General features: G+C 37.5%; 1 long non-coding RNA gene across 1 annotated transcript; it reads right to left on the reverse strand.

Moving 5' to 3' along the window:
- Positions 1-2,699: 2,699 nt before the first annotated feature.
- Positions 2,700-4,035, reverse strand: LOC129144752 (uncharacterized). Its single transcript, XR_008549286.1, has 3 exons — positions 3,871-4,035; positions 3,096-3,151; positions 2,700-2,790 (listed from the first exon to the last, which is right to left on the reverse strand). It is a non-coding gene; the product is annotated as an uncharacterized LOC129144752 (long non-coding RNA).
- Positions 4,036-11,598: the final 7,563 nt, after the last annotated feature.

Below are 11,598 nucleotides of genomic sequence, written 5' to 3' on the forward strand. Positions count from 1 at the left end.
AAAGTCCCCTTGAATTTATAAACATTTCATTGCTGATGTGTCATTTCTCATTTTCTACAGGGAAGGCTGTATAGGAAGGAGATCTAGTTCTTCCTCCAGCTCCCTAAGTCAGCAGAAGTGAACCAGCAGTATGCAATTTGGAAAAACCTTCCAGTGCCCATTTGTGTGGTCATACACACAGGAACCAGGCAGAGAGGTGAGAAGTGGCCCTTTCAGTGGCGTACGCCTTCTCTACCCTCCTTGTCCACCAGTCTGTGAGTACCCTCCTTGTCCACCAGTCATGAGCTGGCCCTTGACTCAACCTCCCTCAGTTTCAATCTCTTACTTCTTCTCTCCTTTTCTCTGTCTGTTTTATGGGGAAAGAATCAAACAAGGAGTATAGTCAATGAGAAAACAAAAGCAGTCAGGTGCCCAACATTGTACAGATCAGGTCCAGCCTTGTTTGTTTGTGGGTTCAGAAGGATAGTAGCCTTTAGCATAGTCACTTTGGGATAATGTAGTTTCTTTTAAACTTTAGAATTTCTCCTTCAGTGAACAGATAAGTAGGGAAGCTTGGTCATATGGCATGTGGTGGAGGCTGAGTGTACACTCACCAATACATGGACGCATACCTGTGCAACAGCCTGAGCAAAGAACAGCAGGCTGCTAAATGGAGAAGAACATAATACATAGAAAATATAGTGCGATATTTGAGTTATTTTTAACCATAATTATCCTATTGTTTCGTTGAAGGTAAATACTGCATTTGTTCCGTCTCTGGTAAAAGAGTAAGCAACACAAACTCATAAAACCTAAATCTTCTGATTTTTCAGCCAGCTATCCAGGTATCAGTTTGAGCCCCTGCACGGTCATGCTCTATACATTTCTTTTCAAAAATGTACAATTTTATTTTCTTTTGCCTTACATTTCAGTGAAGTTCATCCATCCATCCATCCTTTCTTACTAGCTATGGATGGATTCCAATATGTTCACCCTGGTAAAGGAGGCAGATTTTTCAAGGTTGTAGCAACTACTTATATAATTACATTTTAATGGGATGCACACTATTATTGATTTCTTGCTGCAGGAGCATTTTAACCCTTACAGGCAGTTGGTCTTGCATTGGTATACTGTAGCTATTTGTGAACTTCAAAGGTCTAGGCACGCAAGTGTGCTCACATGCACACACACACACACACAAATCCAAGCACAAAACCATGAGAATGTTAGGGAGAGCTCCTACTGAAAGGGAAGGCTATGCTTATGCTCTGAATATCTTCACTCAAGAATGTCAAATCAATCACAATTGGCAGTTTTCTCAGGATCAATTTCTTTTTGTGATAATTTAGTCTCAGGAAAGTGCGCACATGTGCACGCACACACCCACCTCACTGGGGATCCCAGGCACTTCATTGCCGGAAGCATCATGCTCCAGTATATGAAGAGAAAGGGGCCTTGCACGAATCCTGCACGCTCGCGATATGTGAGTACGTTAGTATATTAGCTTCATACTAACATACTGTGTATGTTAGTTTCATTGTTGTTTGCTTGATTGCTATTGGACCCCAGCTGCAAAGAGTTAAGTTAATCCTATTCAATTGTGAGTTTGCTATCACCTTATCTGACTAAGGCCCCTCAAATTTATGTATGTCTTCACTTCTGATCCCGTTTTCCCTCCCCCATGTGGGCTGGCATTTTAATGTGTCTAATGAAGATCTTTCATTTGGAAGGGTGTTCTATAAGTCATTTGATAAGTTTCCATTCTGCTGAATTTTATTTTTTTTAAATATTTATTTATATTTATACAAGAACTGGGGTACAGGCCTGAGGTGCGAGAGGGTGAGAGGATTTACCAGAGACAGAGTAGGGAGCAGAACAGGCAGACAACAGAAAATACTGCTGAGGGGAGCAGCGGGAGAGACAGGAGAGGTGTGTTGCACCATGTGGGCATCTCCTTGGCCAACTGAGAATCTAACCCATGCTGCAGAGCTGCAGACAGCTTCACAGTGTTGCGCCACCAGGGAGGCCCTCTGCTAAATTTTAAAAGAATCTAAACATCTATTTGTTTGTAATATTTTAAGTGTTTTAATGTGCATCTTATATACCATCTTTATGAAAAAGCTTCTTCTTCAAACACTATCACTGTTAATTAAGAGCTAATGTCTCTGAGTGATTCCTATGTCCAGGTTTAGTCTGCTGGCCACAATCCCAGAACAAATCCTTAAGTTCTTTGCTCATTTGCTCTTGTTTCTCCCCCAACTCTCTCCCCCAACTCTCTCAGCCTCTAAGTATTATGAAAATTGTTTGTAGGAATATTAATGTATGGATAGAGTGAGGGAGCTTAAACAAAATTTCCTTAAACCATATTTGGCATGACCTTATCTTTGCATGTTCCTCTACATATTGTGATTTTTGAAAACCATACAGGGTAAGGCTCACCTGTAATCTCTGCTAGTGCTTGGGAAAATAAAGTGAAAAAAAATGCATACTTATAAATTATTCATTCTAGTTATTATATTAAGATTTAGGAAGAGGGAACCTTTCAGCGAGAATCAAGATAGCATTTAATTAAGAGCCATATTTCTTCAAACTTATTTTTTTTAACTTTAGCAAAATCAACAAAGTTGATGTAGTCAAATATGTCTTCATTGTAGGCCTCTCCTCTTTTCACCACTAATTCATTATGACTTTATTGGTTTAAGAGGGGTACTTACTCATTATTGTTAGGACTGGAATCTAGATTTTTATTTAACTTCAAAGTGCATGCATGCTACGGATGCTTTCGTGGTAGAAGAGGTACAGTGACCACACCTAAGGAGAGAAAATCCTATACTGCCAAAAAATTTTTAACAGGGATATAAAACAATGATATTAAATTTAAAAAATAAAACAAAAGAATATGCATAAAAACAGGTTTGGCAATAGTTCAATAGTTTACTACTATGGTCAAAACTTTGCTTGACATCATCGGTTAGTTACTCTACATTACACTCTAGTCTTCATTGATTCAATGATCTTGGCCCATCCTTTGTGCCAGCTTATAGGATAGAGAAAGAGGTTAGATAGTAAGACGTCTTCCTGAAGGAAGATCTGAGCCAAGCAAGCAAGGCACTTACCTGTACAATCCCAGGCATTTTTGTTCAGATAGTCTAGTGAAGTCCATGTCAGGAACCTCAGTAAAAGCAAAAAAATAAGGAAGCTAAAAGAACAATGAAACATGGGGTCCTTTTTGGTTTACTGCAGTTCCAACTGCTTTTTCTACAGAGTGAATTGCTCTCTTCTGACTATTGGATCATCCTTATTTGACACGATCTCATAACTTCACATTAAAAGTGATATATTAGTACACATTAATCATGATTACCTGAAATGATCATTTGGATTTTAGCATACAGTTTTTAATGTTATACACATAAAATCATTACATTAGAATCTCCTTCTGATTAAAAGAAGACTTACTAAGATCTATACAATGCTTTGTTCATTCCATTCCTGGCATTCACTGAAGCTCATAAAGCAGCAATGAATTAAAACTTATAAGGTGCCATTTTGAAAATTATTTCCTAGAATTTTGTCTAAGCACTCTGGAACTTGGAACTAATGAAGACTAGGTTGGATTATAGGCCTGTCTGATGCCACCAATTGGGTCATCCAATGGTGAATGTAGCATCCTAACAAAATAGACATGAATGGAAACAAATACTGGTCAAGAGGCTCACACAGGTCACTTCCAGGTCACTCACCCATATAGGCAGCAGTTTATGACTTGGTTCAGTGCTACCCTGAGGTACATATTAACTTTAACTAAAGCAAACTGCTGAAGATTTCCTCAGGAATAAGCCCAGGCAATTTCCCTTCTTTCATTTGTAATGTGTTGACATTAATTAGTACCTAATTCCTGGAGTGTGTTCAGGCTTCAGCGACAGACAGAAAGGAACAATTTCCGAGCAGATTAGGCACACAGCCTCCTGGCACAACTCCAGAAGATGGAGATACCGCCTGGCTGAACTCGGGTGCGGGTCCTCAGCCGGCTGGTTCACATTCTTCATTAGGACCAAAGATCTTAAAAAAGAGAATAGGAAGTTGTTCTACCACAGTGTAATAATCACTCTTCCCTCAGAAATACAAGACAACTTTGAGTATTTTCCAAAATCCATGAAGAGAGAGAAGGTAGACCATTTAATGACCATGTGTGGTGACTGAGCAAGCTAGTATCCAATGCAGGTATGATTCTAGGACCTTCTGCATTGATGTTATTTTAAATTTATTTATTTCTTCACACATCCCTGATCCCATCTGTGCAAGCAGCCTCTATGTCTCAATGAAAAGGAGTACTCTAAAGGATAGTTTCATAACATCAGGTAAGTTCTAGTCAGAATAGAAGTATGGGGGAGACTGGGTATGTCATATATTGTGTCTTCATCTAATAAGGGCAATGCTCTCTTTGGCCAGAGCTGGAATTACCCTGTGCCACTTCAGAATTTGGAAATAATATTAAAATTCACATTTTACCCTTCTCCTGGTATGTGGCTCATTATTGTCAAAATGTATTTGATTATTAGAAAGATGGAGATAGAGAATGAACATGTCAATAAAGTGAACAACACAGAACATCCAAGATTGTGATTTTAAAAAGACCCTAATAAACAATCCAGAAATGAGTAGCCTGGAACAGTAGAAATCACATAGCAAGGGAAATGAGGAAAAACAAACAGATATTTTTAATCTAACCTTATTTATGAATAGTAAAAATGTAAGTGCACAAAACGACACTATCCATTTCATAGGAACACATACAAACATAAGGCTATAGACCAAACACCTTAGGTTAACATTTAGAGGAAAGAAGGAAATTGGCATGGAATAAGGGGGCAAAGTAGGATATAGAAATAAAAAGAGGGGTTTTCCCAAGACCAGTGATGATAATGCACTGTGAGATGATTACTTTGACTCTGCACCTGTACTAAAAAAAAAAAAAAAAAAAAAAATTTAGTGCATTGTAATCTCACCAACAAGATAGACAGTTTAGTGCTTTCTAGCTTCCAGTTCTAATCCCCTGCAGTTTTGTGATCATATTGTAAGCCTGTAGCAAATATCATCACACTCTCTTCACTATGTATGATCATTTCTATTATTCATGGTCATTCTAAGTAGATAAAGCCATTCTATTGCAAGTATAGTATAGAAACATCTGCAGAAAAGGATACTATAATTCTGGTGTGCACATTGCCTTCTCAGATATGATCCAGGAAAAATATAAACCTTCATGCATTAACACAAGAAAGCATGTCTTTGAGTACATGTGATTTTTGTGCATTTCTTTAAGCTCTTTTAATTTCTTACCACTGATTAGAGAAGTATTAGCTATATTTGATCCACATTTGAGCAAAAGGAAAATCACCTATTACAACCTATTCTCTTCCCAGTCAAGATACTTAGATTTACTGATCAGAGTATAGTTATTATGTAATGTACTGATATTTTCAGCAAGACAATAAATGAACAAATATTCTCTTCTTGTCTTGCCCTTAGCCCATGCTCCAATGAGTGAGGGCCCATATTCATACCTAGCCTATAAGAATAGTGTAATATTATAAATAACTCACCCAGAGGACAAGGAAATTGTGATTCTATTAAAGCAAGACCTCACAGCAATTATGAAAATAGAATCTCCTACAAATTAATATTTAAAACAACTAATGGATATTTTATGCACCAACTTCCTGGTTAGGTTTGTTTTCTTGATTTTTTTTTTTTGCATGCTTTGCATGAAAGTTTTAGTATTTTAGAAGCCTTCAGATTTTATGTACCAAAACATAATGCTTGTGAATACACATGCATGGAGATCTCCAGAATGAAGCTCCCTTTAAGAGAAAAGCCTGAATATTGAAAATGTAGCAAATCTAATTTTTAAGCGGTTGAGCCTTTCAAGGAGATGGTAATCTATCATAATGGAACATTAACTTCACTTAAAAAGCATACATTTATGGTGCTGGTTTTATGACATCATTATGGTTTTTACTCCTAGTATTGTTATTTTGTGATCAGAGTGTGAAAATACTGCAGAGATAAATGCCAAACAGTTTAGTTGCCAGTTAGTTGGGGTTTCAAAGTTATTTGCCATTAGATTTTTAATACAACATAAAAAGAAAGCTATTATCTGTCACTGTCAAAGAAATGTGGTCTGTGGTTCATACAATTAAAGTTTCTTCTAATTACATGAGATTAGATTTGATTTCTCCATAGTCTATTTCAAAAGAAATGAGTCAAAGAATTCATCTATTTCTTTTTTAATGTCCTTAGACTAGTGCCTTCTTCCTCAACAAGAGATAGGACATAGCTGGGATGCTATTTGGATCAACCTAGTGACCTCCACAAAGTGAAAGGCCCACATTACCTTAGAGTGAGTGGACAAAACTCTCTGGGTCTTTCTCTTATTAAAAGTTCAATTAAGCATATACAAATTCTGTTCATTCAAATTGTTGATTTATTCCTTTATTTATTCATATGAGAATCCAAATTGTAGTGAATCAAAAAATATTTATTTAATTACTTGCATTAAGCCAACCATTGTTCAGTCTCTAGAGGTGTGTTTCCTAAAGTGTCTTCAATTTCCTGCAACGAAGTTCTAGAAATAATGAGAACAACCAAGTGAGAATTTTGGAGGGCTAAAAGAAGGAGTCTAATTGCTCAGATTACTTCCAAATTACCTTGAAAACTCCAATGAGAAAAGTTAGTCACTATTACCAAGGCCTAATAAGAATAAGGGAATACAGCAGATCCAGATTATGGTTAATAAAACCCAAGCAATGTCTGTCCCTTCTGGAATAAACCACTTAATTGACAGCACTCTCTATTCTGGTTATCTTCTCATCTGGTAAACCTGCTGGTACAAGCCCTAACTCCAAAGATTGAGTCCTTTGCCCTCTAGGGAAAGAATTCATTAGAGAGCACTAGGTTAGTTGAACCAGAAAAGACAGTATTAGAGACTCATGCATGAGGGAACCTGTTTCAGAAAGGAAAAATTAACCTGGTTCCACAAAGCGAGTTAAAAGGAGATATATAAAGGGCATGTCCAAGAGGCGGGGAAAAGAGTCACCTCCTAGCTTGTTCTGGGTTGGTCTATGCCTGAACATGTGCAGATGGGTTACATTCCAACTGTACATGTATGAGCTCTCAGCCTTCCCTCTCCAGGAAACTATGAGAAAATCATTAGTTAGAATCTAACCTTTTTTGTCTAGCATGGCACCTGATGATCAGTGTGGTGGACTAAATGTTTGGGGCAGGGCTCCCAAGTTCATGATTCAGTCCACCTGTTCAAACAGAACCTAGTGCAATTCATCCTACCTGCTGGAATTTTTTGTTTTTAACCTAAGCTGGCTCTCCTTGAACCCTATATTGAGTTGATGGTATAAAATGATAGCAAATCTACAAAGGGTAGAATCCTCTTGCTGATCCACATTGGAGTGGATGAGTAAAAAAGTCACCTTTGTTGTTTTAAGAGATTTGGAGGACTGTGCTAGAGTGGGTAATGCAGATATACCTTCCATCCTTTCCTACCAAGAAGGGCTATTATTACACATCCTATAACTTCAATAAAACAGACAAAAGTAAAAAGATAAAATCCAGAACGTGCATTCTAAGAGCAGAAAAACTTCTTTTTAAATGAATCTATAAATAATAATACTTACTGACTCTATGTTAGACACTTGTAAAGATCTATAGATAGTGCTTGCCAAACAGAGGCAAAACAAGAGCAAAGACTCAAAGACCACAGTGAATTTGACATGTTTGTGAACAGAAAAAAAAAAAGGCCAATGTAAATATCAGAGGTTAGAAAGAGAGTGGTAACAAATGAGGGATAAGAGATGGAATCAGATAATTTATTAGGGATAAGATTACTTAGGCTTTATATGTCTTGTAAAACACTTTAGATTTTATTCTTGGTATAATAGAAAATTTTAAGCAAGAAACTATGTGATTTCACTTACATTTTCAAAATCACACCAGAGAAGAGGACAGATAGATCATCAAATAAAGAGAGGAAAACAATGAAATCCCCATTGAATATTCTTGTGCTTAACTTTCATCTTTGGTCTGTTTTATTTGTATACCCTATATTGTTATTCACCATTAATCTAGGTTTTATGAAAATATTATTTTTCCAAAATTGATGTTAATAAAAAATTCATTGTGGTGAAATCCCAACAATATCATGCTCCATTTAGCAGGCATTTATAAGGATTTAGGTGACAGAAACTATGGAACAAAGATAATAAGGACAACATGTAAAGACTGTGAAAATGTCCCAATGTCTCCCAAGGCTTGTTTCCGAAGTCCATTGCACTCTCTTGCCAGTGAAATTCTTGTCTTCATTTACCATCATTCCTCTTCTTTTACAATCTCAGTTATGAGTACCTCAATTTTCCTGACTCTTTGTCCCTCTAAGTGTAATGTGTTTTTAGTACCATTGACTGGAACTTGACTTTGAAGATTTATCTTCTGGAAACAGTCTCAGAGACAGCCCTGTAAGACCTGGGTCTCCTTTTGTCATTATCCTCAAATTGTATATGTGGGAAGGGAAGTGGGACTATAGGAGGCATTGAAAAGGGAATTTTCCTAAAGGATAAAGGAAAGAAACAATCAAATTCCCAGGTTAAAGTGAAATTCTCAATGAGCTCAGCTATACTGTGGCCTCAGAAGGACAGGAGGAAATACAGTTTACAGATTCTGTCCTATTGCAGTGACTCACCTGATCAGCATGATTCCCCTTTTATGGGGGATGCTTGGAGACCAAAGTACAACATATCCTTCAAATATCATCAGATCAGATCAATAGTTATACACACCCGATTCCCTACAGGACCCCACCATGGCTGGGAAAGGAAGAAGTGCTTCCATTCACATCCCATCATGACTTAGGAAGTCAAAATCTTGATTCATTGTATGTAAATATATGCATGAGTCCTCACTTTGCATAGCTCCAATGCCTATTTCAGTTTCATGATTTAGTTAAATAATACTGGTCCCCTATAACATGCTTCACATTTCCATTAACACATTATTATCTGTGAGTAACTACAAAAAGCATGAACTTCACTGCTAGCTTTTCAGTCTACAAATTCTACACTAATAACAGATGCTTATTCTCACACTTCTTTCAAAGCCTGTAAGTGACTGATTACTGTACATGTGTTGCCCAGTTCACCTACAGATAGTAATGCAAGCAGTTGTGTTTCTTCCCTGTCTTCCAGTAAATAACTCACAGGACATTTTATAAAAGTGGGTCATTGATACCCCACCGACTGGGAGAAAATCTTTACATACAACACTAATAATAAAGGACTGATCACAAAAATCTACAAAGAGCTGACAAGACTCAACAAAAACAAAGTAAATAACCCAGTCAAAAAATGGGCAGAAGAGGGCCTCCTTGGTGGTGCAAGGGGTTGAGCACAGCGCTGTGAAGCTGTCCGCAGTCTCTGCGGCATGAGTTCGATTCCCCCAGCTGGACAGAGACCTACCCACATGGTGCAGCAGGCCTCTCCTGTCTCACCCACTGTTCCCCTCAGCAGTGTATTTCAGTCAGTCCACCTGTTCTGTTTCCCGCTCTGTCTCTGGTGAATCCTCTCACCCTCACCCCCCACACACACCTCTGGCCTACACCCCAGTTCTTGTATGCATAAATAAATAAATCTTTAAAAAAAATGGGGGGCCTCCCTGGTGGCTCAGGTGGTTGAGAGCTGCACTGTGAAGCTGTCCACAGTCTCTGCAGCGTGGGTTTGATCCTGGCCAGCCGGCGAGAATCCCACATGGCAAAGCAGACCTCTCCTGTCTTGCCCGCTACTCCCCTCAGCAGTGTATTTCTTCAGTCTGCCTATTCTGTTCCCCGCTCTGTCTCTGGTGAATCCTCTCACTATCCCACACATCTGGCCTAGTGAATCCTCTCACTATCCCACCAGTTCTTTTATAAAAATAAATAAATCTTTAAAAAAAAATGGGCAGAAGAGCTAAAAAGAAACTTTTCCAAATAGGAAATGCAAATGGCCAAAGGCATATGAAAAAATGTTCAACATCACTGGTTATCAGGGAAATGCAAATCAAAACTACAATGAGAACCATCTTACACCAGTGAGAATGGCACATATTAAAAAAAAACTAGCAACAACAAATGTTGGCAAGGATGTGGAGAAAAAGGAACTCTCCTGCACTGTTGGTGGGAGTGCAAACTGGTCCAACCACTATGGAGAGCTGTGTGGAGATTCCTCAATCTGCTAAAGATGGAACTTCCAAATGATCCAGCTATTCCACTCCTAGGTATTTACCCAAAGGACACAGAAGCATTAATTCAAAAGGACACCTGCACCCCTATGTTTATAGCAGCACTATTTACAACAGGTAAGCTATTGAAATAACCCAAATGTCCACAAATAGATGACTGGATCAAGAAGATGTGGTACATATACACAATGGAATATTACTCAGCAATCAAAAAAGATAAATTCATGCAATTTGCAGCAACGTGGATGGAGCTGGACGGGATCATGCTCAGCGAAATAAGCCAGAAAGAAAAAGAAAAATATTGGATGGTCTCACTCGTAGCAGGAATTTAGAACATCTAACTAAGGGACCAGGAAAAAGACTAATTATACTGAAGCAAAAATCAAAATCAACAAGCAAGTATAAATCAGGATACCACACTATGGGGTGGGGGGGGAGGGAGTAGGATCAAAACAAGGGGGGTGGGAATTCTGTGGGGACTATAACCAAGATGAAAATGCATACATTGTACAAAAAATGATGTAAAAAATATATAAAATAAAATAAAGTGGGTCTTGAAAGAAGGAATTGGCCAACAAAGATGAAAGCATAGCAAAATAGTGAAAAGTAACAATGTTGAAAATGGAATCCAAGTCAAACATTCATGAAACTATAGAAGAAATGTTGATGCAGCCTCTGTGACAACACCAGATATGAAGGTAGAAGAGTTTAGAAAAGTAAACTTACAGATGGAAATTAAGGAAAGTGGTTGTGATAAACAGATGATGGTGTCCCAGAGGAAATGTCTGATGGCAACCAAACATTTCACATTAAGGCACTCTCAGAGACACTTCATGGCACTGAGGAGCCGAGGATAAAATGTCAGAAGCTGATAAAAAAAAATTTGCTAAGGCATAGAAAAGATGCCTTGTGTACCTTTAAGTGACAAACAAGAAAAATAAAACAAGCACTGTTCAAACTACTTTTGGGAAGTTTTTTTTTTAAAGAAATATAACATTGAATTTCTAATGTTTTTAATATTTTACATTAAAATGTATTGAGTATTAGTTTTGCTATTCCTTTTCATTTCACTACTTATAGAATATTTATAACCAACATTTATATAAAATGCAAGAAATATTTCAATGTTTGATAGAAATTTTATTTTCACTGAAGTAAATTGTATTATAACTTTGTATGTCTCCGGCATTCATCAGTGAGAAATCAAAATGACAAAATTTTAATGCTCATAGAATAATCTTAAATTTTCCCATTTATTGAGTTTTCCTTTGCTTAGTTTTAATCTACACAATCATTTTCACAGCTCCACACTCCTGTGCAAAACAAGAATTGCCAGTC

This window comes from Talpa occidentalis, unplaced genomic scaffold, assembly GCF_014898055.3.
Source record: "Talpa occidentalis isolate TD23 unplaced genomic scaffold, MPIMG_talOcc4v2.1 talOcc4.6, whole genome shotgun sequence".
NCBI lineage: Eukaryota > Metazoa > Chordata > Mammalia > Eulipotyphla > Talpidae > Talpa > Talpa occidentalis.